At 43.6% G+C, this 17,085-nt stretch overlaps 1 protein-coding gene and 1 long non-coding RNA gene across 6 annotated transcripts in view; one reads left to right on the top strand and one right to left on the bottom strand.

Annotated features, from left to right (window-relative positions):
- ptprea (protein tyrosine phosphatase receptor type Ea) overlaps positions 1–17,085 on the top strand; it is a 60,191-nt gene that overhangs the window by 8,943 nt on the left and 34,163 nt on the right. The window lies entirely within an intron of this gene.
- The window catches only part of LOC119010116, a 66,529-nt gene continuing 63,184 nt past the window's right edge, over positions 13,741–17,085 (bottom strand). For both annotated transcript variants that reach the window (XR_005071907.1, XR_005071906.1), the window contains 2 exons: positions 13,960–14,078; positions 13,741–13,876 (listed from right to left, as the gene is read on the bottom strand). This is a non-coding gene — a long non-coding RNA (uncharacterized LOC119010116). The remainder of the gene's footprint in view (positions 13,877–13,959; positions 14,079–17,085) is intronic.

Genomic DNA, 17,085 nt, shown 5'->3' on the forward strand with positions numbered 1-17,085 from the left:
ACACATACACTCTGATGCCTGGCGGGAGATGCATCAAGGTCTCTCGCGGGTCCTGTGACTTATGTCGTCAGCCCACTGCGAGTTATCAGCACACGTGGTGATTTTTCTCTTGCACCCCATGACAGGCCGCGACGATCGGCTGCAGCTCGGAGCCCTCGTTTTTTTTTTTTTTACTGAAACGTTAATGTCGAATCAGATTCCTTTAACAGTCTGACATCAAATGCAGCCGGATGATAAAGTGTTTTGTTGGATGTTTACAGGCTCTTGAGAGCTTGGCTGCCGGTCATGTATGAGATGAGATGAGAGTTGGGTGTGACTTGACGAGAGAGGAAATGATGGTTCGGCTGTATCGGTACAAACGTTATTGACATGGAGGAGTGTAGTACTTAATGAATAATGTATGGCCACTAAAGCAGCCCATTTCCTATTCATTCTTTCAAGGCCGCTGCTCGGGGAGTTGTGTGCGATCATCATGTCGAGCCCCTTCAGTATTTTCATTGTGTTTTCAGGACTGTGATCTGAATGCTCTGGAAAAACTCCAATAAACACTTTCACACAAGGACAATAGGCAGAATCAAAAGGACGGCTGATTTTTTAAATTTGATCTCCCAGTCAAATAAATACAGAGCAACAGTTTTAAGACACCGCCGCTTATTTGCAGAACATGACACTATTCTATTCATTCATAGTCTTGTCCGCTCCGGGGTCCCTGAGATGCTGATCACATCACACAGGCCTGCAGTGACAGCGACAAGCGTTAATTCAGTGTCTGCGTTGTCACTTTTTTGGTTCGAGCTATAAAAGGATGTGGTGTGGCTGAGCGAGGTTCAGATCTATTTGGTCAAAACCACCTTTGAACATCTGAACCTTTGGGAAGCTTCTAACTGTCGAGGCCCGGTGATGAATGCGTCTAAGCGAGCAAAGGTAGATGCGGCAGCGAGCCTGCAGTCAGGGGTTAGCTGACATGCCCTGCATGCTGATTGGCATGTAAGGCTCACAAGGAAGCACTAATGTATGGGATGATAATCAGAGGCTGCCCTCGGTGATATAGATGACCAAGGTTTAAGGCAGGCTGGATTAGGCCGTGTGTTGGAAACAAGATGAGGGATGAACCTTGAACATGCTTTATCTTACAGTGCCCTTGCAGTGTTTAAGCACGTAGTTTCAGCTTCTGCTATGTGATGGTACAGCAAAACTATCTCTGTGGTTACAAAAAAAAAAATAAAGAGGAAATGGTTTAGATGAAACCCAAACTCATCGACAAATAGATGGAAGGATATGAAGAGAAAAAAAAATCATGTGATCTTGACTGTTAGCCCAGAGTAAGGCGAGCGGTATCAACACTCATTATCTGGCCTTCTCACGTCTGTCAGGCTGCCGATTCGAAAGAACAAGGGGGTAAACAATTAATGCAAATATTATTGAAACTGCAATATGGCAAAGGGTAAAAGTAAAATGTGTCACAATGTACCCTAAACTGAGCAATGTGATGCGAAAGATGCCCCGGTCTAGTAATTAGATCCGTCAGACTTAAGGTAATGTGCTTTTGTGGTTCAGACACCAGCAAAAATCACCACGTGCTAAGTTAAATGGTCCTTTTTATACATCATTTTACATTCAACAGCATAAGTAGAGCCATACATCCCCGATCTCTCTTATCACAATGAGGCTGACATTTGCCAGCAGCCCTTAGCTCGTTAGCTTTGTTAGCCATGCAGCTAGCGGATCAGACTGGAAGCTCGGGGACCACTGGCGTGTTAGTGTTGACACTGCTAGCACAGGAGCTTTGGACTGAGCTAGCATGCTAACTATTTCGTAAATATCTGTGCAATGCAGTACATTGACGTCAAAATGTCAATACAGCTATTTATTCACAGTCTGTTGATACTTTTCGCACATTTTTGAATGTGTTCAACTAAAATTCTTGTGTCCTGTGCTTGATTTATGACTAAATACTTGCTAAACTAATGACTCTGTCATTAACCTCAGCTGTCCTCTGTGCTTATTGCTAAATGCAAGTATGAGCATGCTAACATGCTAAAGCAAGTTGGTGACAACAATAATTAATATCATTCCTGCTGAACATCAGCATGTTGATGTTTTCATTGTGAGCATGTTAGCATTATGATGTTAGCATTTAGTTCAAAGCACCACTGTGTCTGAGCACAGCCTCTCAGAGCAGCTACCGTGGCTATAGACTCTTCGGGCGCTATTTTTGGGCGACAAACACAAGACGGCAAGACTCAGGCCATGTGCTATTCAGTTTATGTATTTGCAGAAGCTCTACGTGTAAGAGAGCTGTGTGAAGGTGAATTTAGAATCACATTGCTGGTCGCGTCTCTCTGAAACGGCCGTGTCAATCACAGCGGCGCGTGACGGGAATAGCTCAACAAATGAAGAATCGACCATGATGGTTTATGAAGATCTCATCGATGCAATCTATTACTGTTAGGCTATGAAACATTTATGCACCTTCTTGAAAGACTGCCAAACCAAAATTCAGCAGTCATTGTAACAGAAGATGAGTTGGTTTCTAACTCTAACTGTGATGTGCACTGGCTGCAATCAGCGGCCTTTGCTGCAATTTAATCCATCCATTTTGTCGAGGGGCAGATTTTAACGGCGGCTGTGAGGACGCTGTTTGATTAACGGGACGCTCCATTTTCATAAGACTGATCAAACTCCATTGTTCCAGATGTCAAACCCTCCAATAATATCCTCATATCTCATCACTGAAAAGTCCTTGGTGATGTGATTAACATCATTACGCTCCTCAAACAAGTTATATGGTTGCTTCTGCCTTGTTTAGAGTGCCATCACGTAAGATAATTTCCATCTGAAAATAAATCACCCCTAGTCATCAATAATAATGTCGAGTGGATAATATAATAGGCCTGTTCCTCTTCGGGAGGTTGTATTGATTCATCCATGTAAGAAAATACATGCCACAGCACGACCTTCAGCTCCGCAGATCCAATCTATAAGAACTGTGAAACATTTTCACTTTGCCGCATGTGATACGTACGAGCAGGTCACAGTTCTTCTGCACACATGCTCTCTTCAATTTTCACGCTTTTTGGTTTTCACGCTCCTCAGCAAAACTAAACTATGCGCTTTGTTGCCAATCGTCGCAGCATTTGGTCATACAATATGTTTTCCCCCCGGGAACACACAATGTTGACAATAACACTGTTCTCAACGCTGCCAAAGCCTTTCTTGTGCTCAGCCAGAGACAATACCAGATCCACAGCATTCACCAACAATGATAAGTTTGTTGATCATAATTAGAGTCTGCTTTGACGGCAGCAGAGATTCAACCACATAACTATTTGGTGCATTTACAGAAATGAGATCTTGTAATTGGATGACAATAACATATATGTTGTTTGTTTCCATGCATTTATGATTAAGATATATTGTTGATTGTAAATAATATTGTTCAGTGTCTTTGTGCAGCAGAAAATTCTGACCTGACCTGTCCATGGCTGCGTGGGCATGTGATTTTGGGGAAAAGGGTTTAAAGTAGGGCTGCAACTAACGATTGCTTTCAGATTGTTTTCTCAATTAAATGTGCAATTTGGGATATGTGATTGACTCATCAGCTAATCAAGTGCTTGTTTAAGCTACAGTTCAAACTAGTCTCCATTTGAAAAATCCAGGTTTTTAGAGTGAAATCCTTAAACAATCAAACGATGAGGTTTAATCAATTTAGGCCGAAGTGTATCACACTACAGTTTATACAGACAGTCGTATTAATACATTTTTAGTTTAAAAGTAAAACAAACTCTTTGTCACTTGTGTTCTGCTCAGCTTCCTCTCTGCTCTGAAGAAAATCTGTTGACTTGGCACAGCAAATAGAAGTAAGGAAAAAAAAAAAAGGCATCCCACTCGAATGAGCATCACATCATTAAAGAAAAAGAAAAAAAGAATCATATTCCAAATCCACAAACTTGGATGCGAAGGAAAATGGTTTTCGATTCAGTCTGGAGCCGCTACAGCCTCTTTCATTATCGCACCATAAGTCTTTGAGACAAAGTGCTAACTACATATGGTGATGATAATTGAGCAACATGTGCTCACAGCCTCTTACATCCGCCCACTCGTCCTCTGGGCCTGCCCGCTTCATGGCACCTCATACAGTGAGACGGTTGTTGGGAGCAGCGATCACGGGCCGCTGTCGATATAAAACCCTGAGTGTTTTCTCTGTCACTGCTGAAGAACCAAGACATGGAGGCAAATGAGGTTAGAGATCACGGTAATCATAATAATGATGTGTCCCGGGGCTGGATATCACACAGTGTTTCTCTTTGTGGGCCCGGCCTAGTCAGTGGGTGGCTCTTCACACAGACGTCTATTTTGCTGCTGCTGAACTACGAATTGTTCGAATCCTCTTCCGCCCCGCTTTCACTCTCCCCACATCTGGGAGTTTTAAACAGAAGACAACGACACATTATGGGATATGTATTTTTAAACGCTGGGAGTGTGCGTCCGCCGTGGAACGTTTGTGTGCACACTGACTAATTTGTTATCCTGCTAGAAGATTTACATGGGGGCGCTCTGGATGGCCTCATTTGAGTATCTGCTCGGCTGTCATGCCTTTGTGTTTATGATTAACATATTCAACATATGGAATTCATCTGTAATTAGCTCCACATTTCCCTTGTTTACGTTTTTTTTTTTTTTTTCTTTTGGAGGGAGCACTATCTCTCCGGGCTGTACACATGTAGGCCTTTCATACAAAAACCGGTGGGCCGGCAGAGTGTGACACATGGCCGACTTGTGAGAGGGAAAAAAAATCCCCCCCTATGTTTGCTGCGGAGGGAGAGAGAGGGGCTCAACAAGGAGACAGGAAAGGATCTGATCATCAGATGTCCTCCCCTGAGAGGGAAAACGCCTTTTCTCTCTGAACACACGAAGACACTCCCTCATTTGCAGTCTTTTATGACCGCCTGGGATGAACTAGTGTAAGATGAGGAGATGTAAAAGACTGCTGGCTCTGTCAGGACAGCAGCATGTTGGGTTGCGTCTCCTGTTTTGTATCACTGTGTTGTTTATTTGTATTCGATTCTGAGGCAAATTTTTAAGCCTGTTGTGTCCTAAGCGGCGTTTTTGACCAAATCCTGATGCGTGGACGCCGTCCGACTTGGCCGGGGCCACAACAGGAAATAAACAAAAAGGCTCTCTGCTGCCGTCACTTCATTACTGTACTATCACATCCAGCAGCTGGGCCACAGCGGGGGACTAGTTAGCCGCTTAGTTAGCCAGAAAGATGCCTTCGGTCTCAAGGCAAAAAAAAACTCATTAGTGCGGACTAGTTGGAGTCCATTTCCATCACGTTCAGCTCGAGCTCCTCGCTGCGCCTCATGTGTGGCTGCACTGGCGAGCAGTTGGTCCTTCGGCGCTGTGCACTTTCCGTCCTGAAAACAGCCAGAGCTCCCGCGGCTCTGCTTGATTGTTTTCATTAAATTGCCGGCGGTGGATTGATACCACTAGAAACTGCTACGGCTGTCAGTTTTCCACAAGCTCCAAAAATATGGGAAGGTAAAGCAGAGGAGTTGTTTTTACAGTATCCCCACCCATGTTGTTCCTGTCATATCAGTGTGGAGTCTGATATAAAGAAAAAACCAACATGCTCCAGGCCACACATCTCAACCCTGCATTCCTGTGCCTGTAATTGGTTATTGTCGAAAAAGACGTTGGAAGGGGGTTGGGTGAAGGCTGCAGAGGGGGAAATGAAGAGAGGGACGAGGAAAATAGGGGGGGTGGGTGTGCGTTTCACTTCAAACTGCACACGAGCACCACTGGGAGAGATGAAACGCAGGGAGCTAACAGTTGTGGGTGCCAAAACACATCCCCCCCCATAACAACGAGGAGTCTTTAACACATCTTTCATTTGCATGCGTGCAATTAGATCTCCTCCAGCTCCTGATAGGGAGGACGGTGGCAGGGGTCTCCTGCCTTCAAACACACGGTGGTTGCCAGAGATGACATGGGTGGGCCCGGCATGGTTACATTTTGAGTTCTGAACCAATTTGTTTGGGTTTATTTTGTGGGGATGCATGCTTTGAAAACCCACATAGGCTCCCTTCCATGTCTCGTTTGGGCTGATTCATCGTAGTGCACATTACAGTATTGCTGGAATAATGAGTTGATTTGTTGGGAAAAAAAGGGCAAAATTGTAATCAAAGCGTCTCCAATGTGAGGATTTGCTGCTTGTAAATCGAATCTCTTTAAGGTGGTGGTGCTGCTCACACCGTTAATATGGTATCTGTCTACCCTGTGACATGGAAATACATTATTAAACAAGGCCTTTAAACTGTCCTTCTGGAACAGTAGGTGGGGTTTATTAGCAGCAGCTCTGCTTTTGACCTTTGGATGCTTACTAGATTTGAAATGATTTTCTGTCAACACTCCTCCAGTGTGTGACGCCTTGAAGAGGAGCCTCTCCTGCTCTCACAACCAAAGCAAAACTTGGAGTCTGTCAAACCATCTTGATTTGTTCATTGACATACACATGTTTCAACTTTCAGCATTCAACTTCATAGAGCTAGGGTTAGAAATATTTCAAATCTAATAACATTTAATTGCATAAACTGAATGAACAGCTGGTCATTGTGTGTGGTATGCCTTTTCAAGCTTTGTATACTTTTTTTTTATAGTTGATTTGTACAATTTATGAAATTCTTGGGAGTAGTACTGTTTAAGCTAGTTAGCTGGACATGCTAACCTTTACATCTTGTGCTGTGTTAAAGAAGATAAAAACACCTTTCAGATGTTTTATTACTGTGGCTGAGCTGTGATTGGACAGATGCTGTTCAGTGAGCAGTCAACTGATTCCTCTTTGTCAATTTAGACAAGTGCAGTCCGTAGATTCACAGTGTCGATTCCACTCAACGAGCGCATGATGAGATCGTTGGCTTTTGAAGTGACAGTCGATGATGTCGCCGGTAGCGCTGCCGCTGGTAATGCTTTATGCCTTGTCATCAAAAGATGCATCTAATTAAGTTCATTAAAGCCAGCCACATCAACCTCAGTAATTGCTTTTAAATTTGCCCCCTCCAAATTGATTCCCTCTAATAAGTCTGGGACTGAATCAGACCGAGGTGTCTGATAGAATCAGTTTACATGAAGAATAACAGGCCTCGTCTGTCGTCGGTGTCGCTTACACTGCAGAAGATGCTGTACGTCGTGCATAAAAACACCAAGTGAGGTTTTATTAATCCATGGTGTGATCGCAGTCTCTACTTTTTATGGGGTTATGACAGAGTGTCAGGCCAAAATAGAAACCTTGAGTGCATTCTAACGGCCTCTCTCAGAGTCACGTCAGCTGATTGGCAGCTACTCTGATGTCATTTGTTTTTGTGGGGCAAGGACAGGTCATGCCGGCTGATCTGTATTCCCTCTCTCTCTGTCTCTCTCTCTCCCTTGCCCTCCCTCCGCCCCCTCAGTCTTCAGATTTTCCCATCTTCTTGTTTATAGTAACTCCCACTGATCCTCTCTCTCTCTCTCTCTCTCTTTCTCTCTCTCTCCCTCCCTCTCTCTCTCTCTCTCACTGCTTTGTGGGTTTCTTTTGAGTTGCTGCCTTTTTTCTTTCTTTGAAAGCACAACGCCTTTTGTTGTGGATGTAACACAAGATATTATTATTATATATCTGTTCCTATAATCTCATCAAATGAACCGAAATAATGCTGTTTTCCACTGTTCAGATTATGTTTGAGGTCCAAAAAAGAGGAAATTGGTTCTGTTTATGTGCAAAAATAAAAGTAATACTGTCATTTTTACTAAATGACTGGCATGAAATCAAGGAAATGCACTGCATTTCCTTGATTTCATGCCATTTAGTCGCATTATTTCCGAGCTTTGACTTGAAGCAATTCAGTTTTTGATATAAGCGACACTGATACCAGCACAAAACGAATCTGCTTTATGTGTACTGTAAACTGTTGTTGTGGTGGGTCTAGTAAATAATGCATCAAAAGTGGCGCTCAAGACGGCCATAAAGTGCTGAAGATATGTGGAGATGTCTAGACGGTTGGGTGCCATTTGTTTATCGCAGTAAAGTGTTACTCGTTACTCCCACAAAGATATCTTGTTACTACTGAATCTGTTTGTTTTTTTTCTCCGGGGCTGTATCATAATTGAATATCTTCAAAAGTCGTGCAGCTTCGAGTCTTTACAGGCCGTTCTAACCTGTTTTACAGCATTTAACCGCACTAATAGGCTAATTGGAGTTGGTGAGGTCGTAATCTGACAAATCCAGTCTGATTCTGGGGGGATTCTGGGGGATCTCGGGCCTCTCAATGGGCTCCCGGGCCCTGCCGCTCGTCTAATCACTCCTGACCCTATTAGAAATGAGTCCTCCTTTGTTACTGCGCGGTACTGTCAGTTCTGAAGGGAACAAAAAGTGCCATTGTCTTTTCTTTTTGCTTGGGCTGGGATAGAAGTAATCTGCAGCTGTAGAGCTGCCTCAGGATTGCTATAATCCAGATTCAGTATTAATGACTAGTCTAATCCGTGCATTTTTTTTTTGACCCTCTGGAGAGGCTGACATGGCATCTCTGTTTGTGTAATGTCACTGATGCTAAAAAAAAAAAAAAATAAATAAAAAAGAAAGAAGGGGGTTGCTTTCGTCTTATGTCACGAGGGATGCAATATCCTGTTCAGATTTTGTCTGCCGTGTGTATGCCAAGATGCTGCACTTGTCTGATACCAGCGCAGACAATGCCGCGGCTGTCATGTCGCTGGATTTGTCCGCTATACTCATTAAATATCACGTCGGATTCAACCGTTTTTTCCCGACGGCGAACGAGAATTGTTTCCTTTTTATTCGTGTGTTTGTTTTCCTTCCATTCCTGCACACACTCAAGCCGGAGACCAGTGTGGCTGACAAACACAATGATTGCACGCCTGTGTCGAGCGCGCCCGAAGGATCACGGGGGTGTTTGCTCGCCCATGCACGACATGCGGAGAAGAGGGCAAATGACACGACTGGCCAAATGGTGATCCTCCACTGTGTGCGCTCGGGAAAGGGGGGGTTCCTCTGCTCTCTGTTCGACACAGAGGGATGCAGAGGCAGACGAGTAGATGTGTGTGAAATCCATCGCACAGCTGCTAGCTTGGCACAGTGATCAGTAAAACTCTCCCCCTCCTCCACCAGAACCCCCTCCTACACCTTCTTATCTCCTCTCCTCAGAGCTGTGCACGCAGGCCTTTTGTCTACAGCTCTTTCCCAATGATCCACACTGGTAATCACCATGACAGGTACGGCGACTCCCTGACAAGCCGCCTAACCTTTTCATCCCATTGGTGATGGCCAAGACCGATACGCCGTGTCGCCGGACTAGAGCTAGCACTGAGATATCGTCCACGCTAAGCTGACTGAATGTGAATCTGTCCACACTTGTGTTTTCAAGTCAATTTCATAAAGATGTCATTACGCGCTACAGGGAAATGACTACATTTCTTCTTCTTCCACCTCTTCTACTCAATGAGCAACAAAGCTGTACTTCACAGTCAACATCGGTTAAGGAGCGGAACCAACTGGTAACTCTGTCGTCACACCTCTGCTTGTCCCCTCCTGCTCTCCATGGCAATTTATCCCATGTTTTAATCCTGCATAATTATCGATTTAGTTGTTCTCATTTACATGTTTATTTGATGTTGTCAGAGAAATGAAGGAGGAGGTACAATTCTGACAGATTTCCCATTTGAACTTGTCATAGTCCTATGCTAAACACTGGCATTTCTACACTACATGTCATATCACATTTACATTCCATGTAAGCGACCAGACTTTCATATCAGGAGGTGACGGGGACCATGGTGGGATTGCAGTTTGAGACTCATTTCACCATTTGTAAGTTTTTTTACTAACTCATTTTTCTAACCCTAACCAAGTGGGTTTTGCGTCTAAACTTCACCAAAATCCAGAAGAGGAAAAAACACATCTGATACAGATATCTGTTTCTATCAGAGTTACCAAGTGAAAAAAGTTATAAGAAACACAGTTCTTGTTACTAATTATAAGTCTATTCTGTGCCAGGAAAGGACCAAAAGTGCCCAAAGTTGAAAAATGAAAGCAATATGGTTGGAAAACGAATGATGTAGGGTAACAAAAAATAAATATATGTATGCCATCTGTGCAGCTGATCTGCTGTGAACAAGTATTTTATCTTGATTGCTGATTGTGTGACAAACTGGGACAGTCAGACACAAGATTTTTCACACAAAGGAAGGAATAACTTAATGTTTTATACGTGCCGAATGTACAAGAGGGGACAAATAAGTAAGAACATCCCACAGACATTGTTTCACAAAGTTTATAACGTGTCTCCAACTCAGCAACTCTCAAAATTCAGTGATTCTTTAAAGGAGTCTGGTTCAGGTTTGCAGATATCTTAAATCACTCACAGGCAATGGGAACTTTTGTAACTTTCCTCCTCTGACAGAGTCTGCAGGATTTAAACTTATCTCTCAAGCTCACATTTCAGTCATACACATTCATGTGTATAAATCACACTTTTTCTTTTTTAACTTCAAGTATACTGCCATCCAGCCCACCGACAGTACAGTCCCGCATCACTTTCCCCACCTGCACTGTGAGATTAGGATGACCTTTTTGGATATGTCCTGGTTTTCAAAAAAAATAAGTTTTGCTGGAAGGAACGCCTGTGTTTGGTCATGAAACGCTGCAGGTTAGTGTTGATGGAGAGCCAAAATAGAGAGAAAAACGTGTCTTCAGCTGACTTCGGACAGTAAAAAGATAAAGGTCACAGAATATTACTTGATGTGAGCACAGTGATGTTTACTGTAGCTCTAGTCGGCGTTAATGTTTTGGATCAATGGAGGATGACAACAAAATCACAAAGGCCTCAGTTTATGTCATCAGGATGAACTGCAATGTGGTAAATATTCTAAAATGTCATTAAATGACAGTACGGTTCACTGGATGTTCAGTGTTTAACTTCAGTGACAGTGATGTTTCTATTACAACAAAGTCGGCATTTCATTTCTCAGACAGGAAAAACAAAAAAAAAACCAGCTGATGAGCTCATCGGAGCCTTCTGCCTTTTTTTTCAATAGTCTATTTGTCTCCGAAGGTCCGATCCTGCACCAGGAACGAAAAGCACACGTTGGGATGATAAACTATAAATAATGTACATCATCCAGACAAAATAAATCAACTCCCTGGAAAATAAATCTCAGCCGTCAATGTTGCCTGAGCTCGTCTGTCAGTTTCATGGGCCTGAATTTATCACCGCAATATCACAGCGAAGCCTTTTTAAAAATGTAACATTATCTTGAATCAGCAGTCCTGGGGTTGTATATGTAGAAAAATCAATGGTGTCGCAGCTCGAGCGCGACTTGTCATCCATCAGTCGGCCCGGGCTGACTGGAACAGCTACTGTAGATGATGTTGCTGAATGGCCAATTTCCTGTAACCTGTTAAAGACAAGAGCACAACGGCGGGGCTTTTTTTCTCTCAGATCTCCGAATCGTGGTTTCCCTCTGGGTCGCTGTAACTGATAGGATACAGATTAAAATAACACATCCTTGGCGTTTGCATCCGTAATGTGAGCCTGACATCCAAGAAGAAAATCCTGCCTTTTTTTTTTTTCTCGATATTGTTTGAAGCGTGGCAGACAGTGACACTGCGCGCTGAAGTCAGGGGGCCGAATTCTCTCTCTCGGGCTTTCGCTCATTAAACGAACGACAGCCAGAGATGTAATTCCATCGTAACTTTCTTTCTTTCTGTTGTTTTTTTTTTTTTTTGAAAATATCGAAATTTTGTGGTCAGGGTTTCGACCGACAGCTCTGCACATCTGATCCCTTTGCCCTTCGAAGCTGCAGCCAGTGGTCCTCGATGTGTTTCACGTTACACGTCGGACGATAACACAGCAGAGTATTTACGGGACTACTTCCTGGAAGGAGGGTTGGTGCAAGTTCCCCTGTATCTGATGACTAGATTACAGTGTTTACTCACATGTGCAGCGCCCGCTTTGTAGATCAGCTGGAGCGATGCCGTTTGAAGGGGGAAAAGATGCAAAGAGGCTTGAGAAGCTCTTCAGGCGTGGCCGGTCGCTGCTCTCGAGTGCAGTGGATGTTACCCTGTAAATAATCTATATCCTGTTGATTTAAGTTAACAGGGGCGTTCTTCCTATGAGCTCCTGCTTCCTGTCGCAGCCATACTTACTTCAGGACATTATGAGATGTGTCCAGCTGCAGCAGATCTGTTTGACTCACATTTCACTTTACAATAATTGGGCATGGGGTGAGGATTTCATATCAGTTGTCAGTTTAAAGGGTAAGTTCACTCAAACATGAGCTGGTCATTATCTACTCTACACCAATGCCGGTGGAAAGGTGGGTGAAGTTTTGTAGTCCAAAAACACGTTTCTGGAGCTTCACAGCAAAACAACGTAGCAACGTTCTTTGAAGTAACAGAAGTAAATGGGGACTTGTTTTAAAATATCGAAAAGCAACCGGAAAAATAATAATAAAGTGGCTCCATGCAGGTTGTCAGGTTTAATAAAGGTCTACGGAAGCCCTGAGAACCCAAATTGATTTACACTCTTTTTTGAAGCCAAAATCTTCACTATAGCTGCTAAGCTAAAAGAAGCTGGCACATACCAACCGCGTCACAAGGGTGTAAAACAATGTTAGTTGATTGTTGAATCATGCCGGATGAGCTGTGTGAAACCATTTTATGGAAGCTCCAGAAATGTTTTGTGAGCTAGAAAACTTCACCTGGCTTTCCTTCAGCACGGGCCTCACTTTGGGCTGCCGTGTTATAAAGCACTTATAATCAAATTTCATATCAAATCAAAACCACGATAAAATCAGGATTTCCGACACCGATACGCTGGCTTGTGGGGTGATAAAACATTCAGACAGATTTTTGGTGTCTGTTGATATGAAAAAAGAGACTTGGGGGAGATTTCATTTCATACAGAATTCTAAAGGACATGTTGATTTCTTGGCTGAGCTTGCGGCGTAGGCGTCCAGAACATGAAATTTAATGACACCTCAAATAAACATATTAAAATGCTAACTTGCTAAGACTCCCCACTTCTCACCAGTAGTTTCTGGAAGAAAAGTTATCCCTCCACGTTTCATCCATAACTTTTTGCTCCTGTGTTTCGCCCTAAGCCCTTCAGTGCCACTGAGCCTCTGGTCCATGTCAACAGTGTTTTTTTTTTTTTTCCTTTCAACATTTATTACAGAATGACTCATTTTAGAAAAGTAATACTTGGCTTACGGGTGGGAGTCACACCCACGAAAAATGTTCTAGGTCATCGCTCGCAAATGTGCAGTTTTTAGTGCGCCGCTTCCTTCTCTAATCTGGCTTAAAATGGCACACAACTGAGCCAGCGTTGTGCAAATGATGACATCTGTGTTAGTGTAGCTGGGATTGTCACACTCGGCAGGAAGAGGGTGCACCCAGAGAACGCTCTCCCTCTCCTGCGTCCTTTTGTCTGCCTTTTTCTTGTGTTTTTTTGTTTTTTTACGTGCATCTCGGGGTCAAGCGTGTCCTTTCGCTCTCTATCTCTGCCCCTCTCTCATTCTGGTTCTCACAGTCCGGCTAATTTTATACCCCCCTGTGTTTGGCTGTAAACCCCAGCTCACACACAGGATGTGATCTAAACGGTCTCTCTTCCTGCCTGTGGACAGCGAGTCGTCTGAGTTGCTCCACTGACCGGTGGCCAACGATGATGCGTTCACAGACAGGAGGGACAGCGGTGTTGTTTTTATTTTTTATTTTCATTATTCACACAGCCTACAGCAAGAGTCCATGTCTTTTTGTCGCGTTGAATCACCCTGTAGACAGCCTGACCTTTCTTTCACAATAATCCGAAGAGGATAAATAAAGCCATTCCTGGAAAAAAAAAAAAAAGAGCGGTTGTTACGTGTTGCTTCACGGCTTCATTTGTGTTTTGATTTCTCACTCCGGTTTCCTACTTTTGGCAGTCGTCTGTGAAAGAAGTGGAGGCGTTCATGGCTCTCGCTCTCGCTCTCTCCGACGTGTGAAACATCTCCGTTCCCAGACAAGGTTGTGCAGGCAGACAAGACATGTAGCCCTGGGCAGCAGCCAGATATACACACAGATAGCTTGAGAAATCCAGGGGCCTTGTGTGTTTTTTTTCTCTTTTGTGTGGGTGTACATGTTTCTTACAGGCCCATTAATGTCAGTCCGTGTGTGTGTTTGTGTCTTTTTGTGTGTACAGGAGAATAGTTTTTGTGTTAGTCCCCCCCCCCTGGTCGAGGAATCCCACTGTTTCTCCGTCATGAATATTTACCAGGCGGTGGGTTCATGAAGTTTAAGTGTTGCAGGGAATCTTCGGCTGGGGACTTGTTTTTAATCCTAACCCCGTTCTGTCTGAGCTGATCCCAGGTGCCTGCGAGCGTAAGCTCTGGGAAGGGATGTGAGGGGAGGAAAGGGAAGAGAGACACCACCGAGTGTAACGGATTGAGGGATGGAGGGCTGAATAATGTCTGTTTTTACACGCTGCAGTGAGAATGAACTGAAGATTTCTTTTTTTCAAGGCCTGTGGCCAGCTGGAAGTCATGTCTGGGTCCTGCAAATGAGAAACTGGATTGACGGGCTGTCCAGACCGGCCCCTCTCCTTTTTCTTTATTGTTGTTCAGCCAAAATATTATATAATCCGATGCAAACCCATAAGGGGCAGGCGCGTAGGAGAGTGGAATATAATGAAAAGGAGGTGGGCTCCCACACACTGTCAGCACAGTATTGGAATAAAAAGACGCTACATTTCATCACAGACCTTCATCATTAAAGACATTAAAGAAAAGGATAATAAGCAGAATCTTTATACTGCAGCCATGAGGGATGAAATCACTTGAGACAACCGGACATTTAGTAGCAACTTGTATATCGTTTTTTATGAAGAAAGCTGCGTAAACAAGCACTTTTTTGGTGTAAAAGTGGTAGAAGTCAACACACGTTGAGCTAAATGCTAATGTCAGTATGCTAAGATGCTAACACTAAGCATGCTAGTGTGTTGCAGTTCAGCAGGCATAATGTTTCCTATGGTTCTATCTTAGGTTAGCATAGCAGCATGCAAACATTTGTAAACAGCATCAATTAGCCAGTGAGAATGTCATTAGTTTTGCAGGTTTTTGGTCTTAAACCATTCAATTTGGACCTGACAGAGTGCTATATTAAAAGTCAGATGATCACCAAAGTTATTGCAGTTTATTCTGAGGGGGTGATAAATCTCTGCACCATATTTCACGGCAATCAATCTGATGGTTGTTCAGGAGTTTGACTTGAACACACAGTTTGTCATTTATGGTCCTAGACATGTCTCAATCAAAACAAAAGACGGAAGTGGCGTGGGCTCTCGGGAGTTGTTGTCTTCATTGTTATAAACAACCGCCGCTGCTGTTGAGAAGCTATCTACGTGAGTCAGACAGAACGGTTCACAGACGCGTCATTCACATCTCGTTTGCTCCCTTTCGCCAATTTCCTTCCTGGCTCTCGGACTCTCTCCAGGAAGTTACAATGCCAGGCGACCAAATCTTAACAGATTTCTCCGGTGTTTAAACATTATTGGAAATGTTTGAGACAACGTCGGTACTCAACACAATGTATGATAAAGATGTTACAAATTATATCTTTGAAATTCCATATGGTAGCAGTGGAGGAAAAGTAATTACATTATGTGGGAATCAGAATCACTCGACCTGCTGGTGTCTCCGTGGAAAAAGTCAGCAAGAATACGTCCTCTGGGGATCATGAATGTCTGTTGAAGAATTCATGGCGATCTTTATTTAAGTTGTTGAGATATTTCTGGACTGAATAGGTGGATTGACTGATAGAATGGCTGAGCAGTGATGTTAAAGGGAAGGAGAGCGCTGGTTTAAATGTCTTCTCTAATAACGCCACGAAAGGAGAATCTCACACTGAACTCGACTGACGTTAACGTGAAATATGAAGCTGTTAAATATATTTTTAAATCCACCCGGGAGTCGTTGCAGCAGCGGCTTCTCACTTCAGTTTCTTGATGGACTTTGGACATTTTCCACACCTCAGAGGCTTATTCCATCACTCTATTGATTATTGATCCGAGAGAGAGCCACAGGTGAGCATTAAATCAGGGCTCTCATTTAGCTGCCAACAAAACGAATAACACTATTGATGTAGTCCATCACGCACGCCGTCTCTGTAAATGATCTAGTCCTGCCTGGTCCCCCCATCCTTTAGGAAATTTCCAGATATTTGATTATACCAGCAATTGCCAAGTTTGGAAGAGCTGCTATATGATATTATCACATTCACATCCTGCTTCCCTTGGCTCGGAGCCACCGAGCGGCGCTCAGCAGACCTGGATGCCAAGATCCAAACCGGTGTGTTTTGGACGCGAGGCGTACAGGCTCGGGGAACAGGAATCACGCTCCTTGTGTTGCAAGTGTGTCCTCTCACTCCGGAACATCAAGCTCCGCAACGTGAGGACAGCTCATCAGGGACGCGGCTCCGTTCACGTCTGATCGCAGAGGCATTAAGTCCACACCACCGTGCGATTCTCCTCCTGCAGAGTCATTTATTATAATTTGTGCGGCTGCGGTTTTCATCTTGGGGCTGATTTTGTCCCTCTCACGTTCGCCTGTAAACACCATAAATCACACTTCTCTCACTTTTATATCTCTCTAACAATAATGTGGTGAAGCAGGAGCTAGGCCGCTGCTGCTGCTGCTGCTGCTCGATTCTAATTAAAGCCTTATCATTAAAAATTTAACACCACCTTATTACTGTACATCTTATTATTTTCCGTTGCCCAGCATTCAGAAAATACTCTCGAATTTTCACTGTTGCCAAGGAAAGAATCTCTATATTAGTGGCTCCCAATGTTTTAGTCCTGTCGCCCCTTAAAATAGTTTAGTATTTGAGGTCTTAAACGTTTTCAAGGTTAGACTGCTTGAGTTTGAACACACTACACTACACACCAGTGAAAAACAACGCCGGGTGTTTCATCTTCACAATCACTCAAGTTAACAGGGAACCTCTTAGAAATGGTATAATCCTGATATCCCTGCAGAGATCCTCTATTGATTTGTTCACGAAGA

Source organism: Acanthopagrus latus, chromosome 20, assembly GCF_904848185.1.
Source record: "Acanthopagrus latus isolate v.2019 chromosome 20, fAcaLat1.1, whole genome shotgun sequence".
NCBI lineage: Eukaryota > Metazoa > Chordata > Actinopteri > Spariformes > Sparidae > Acanthopagrus > Acanthopagrus latus.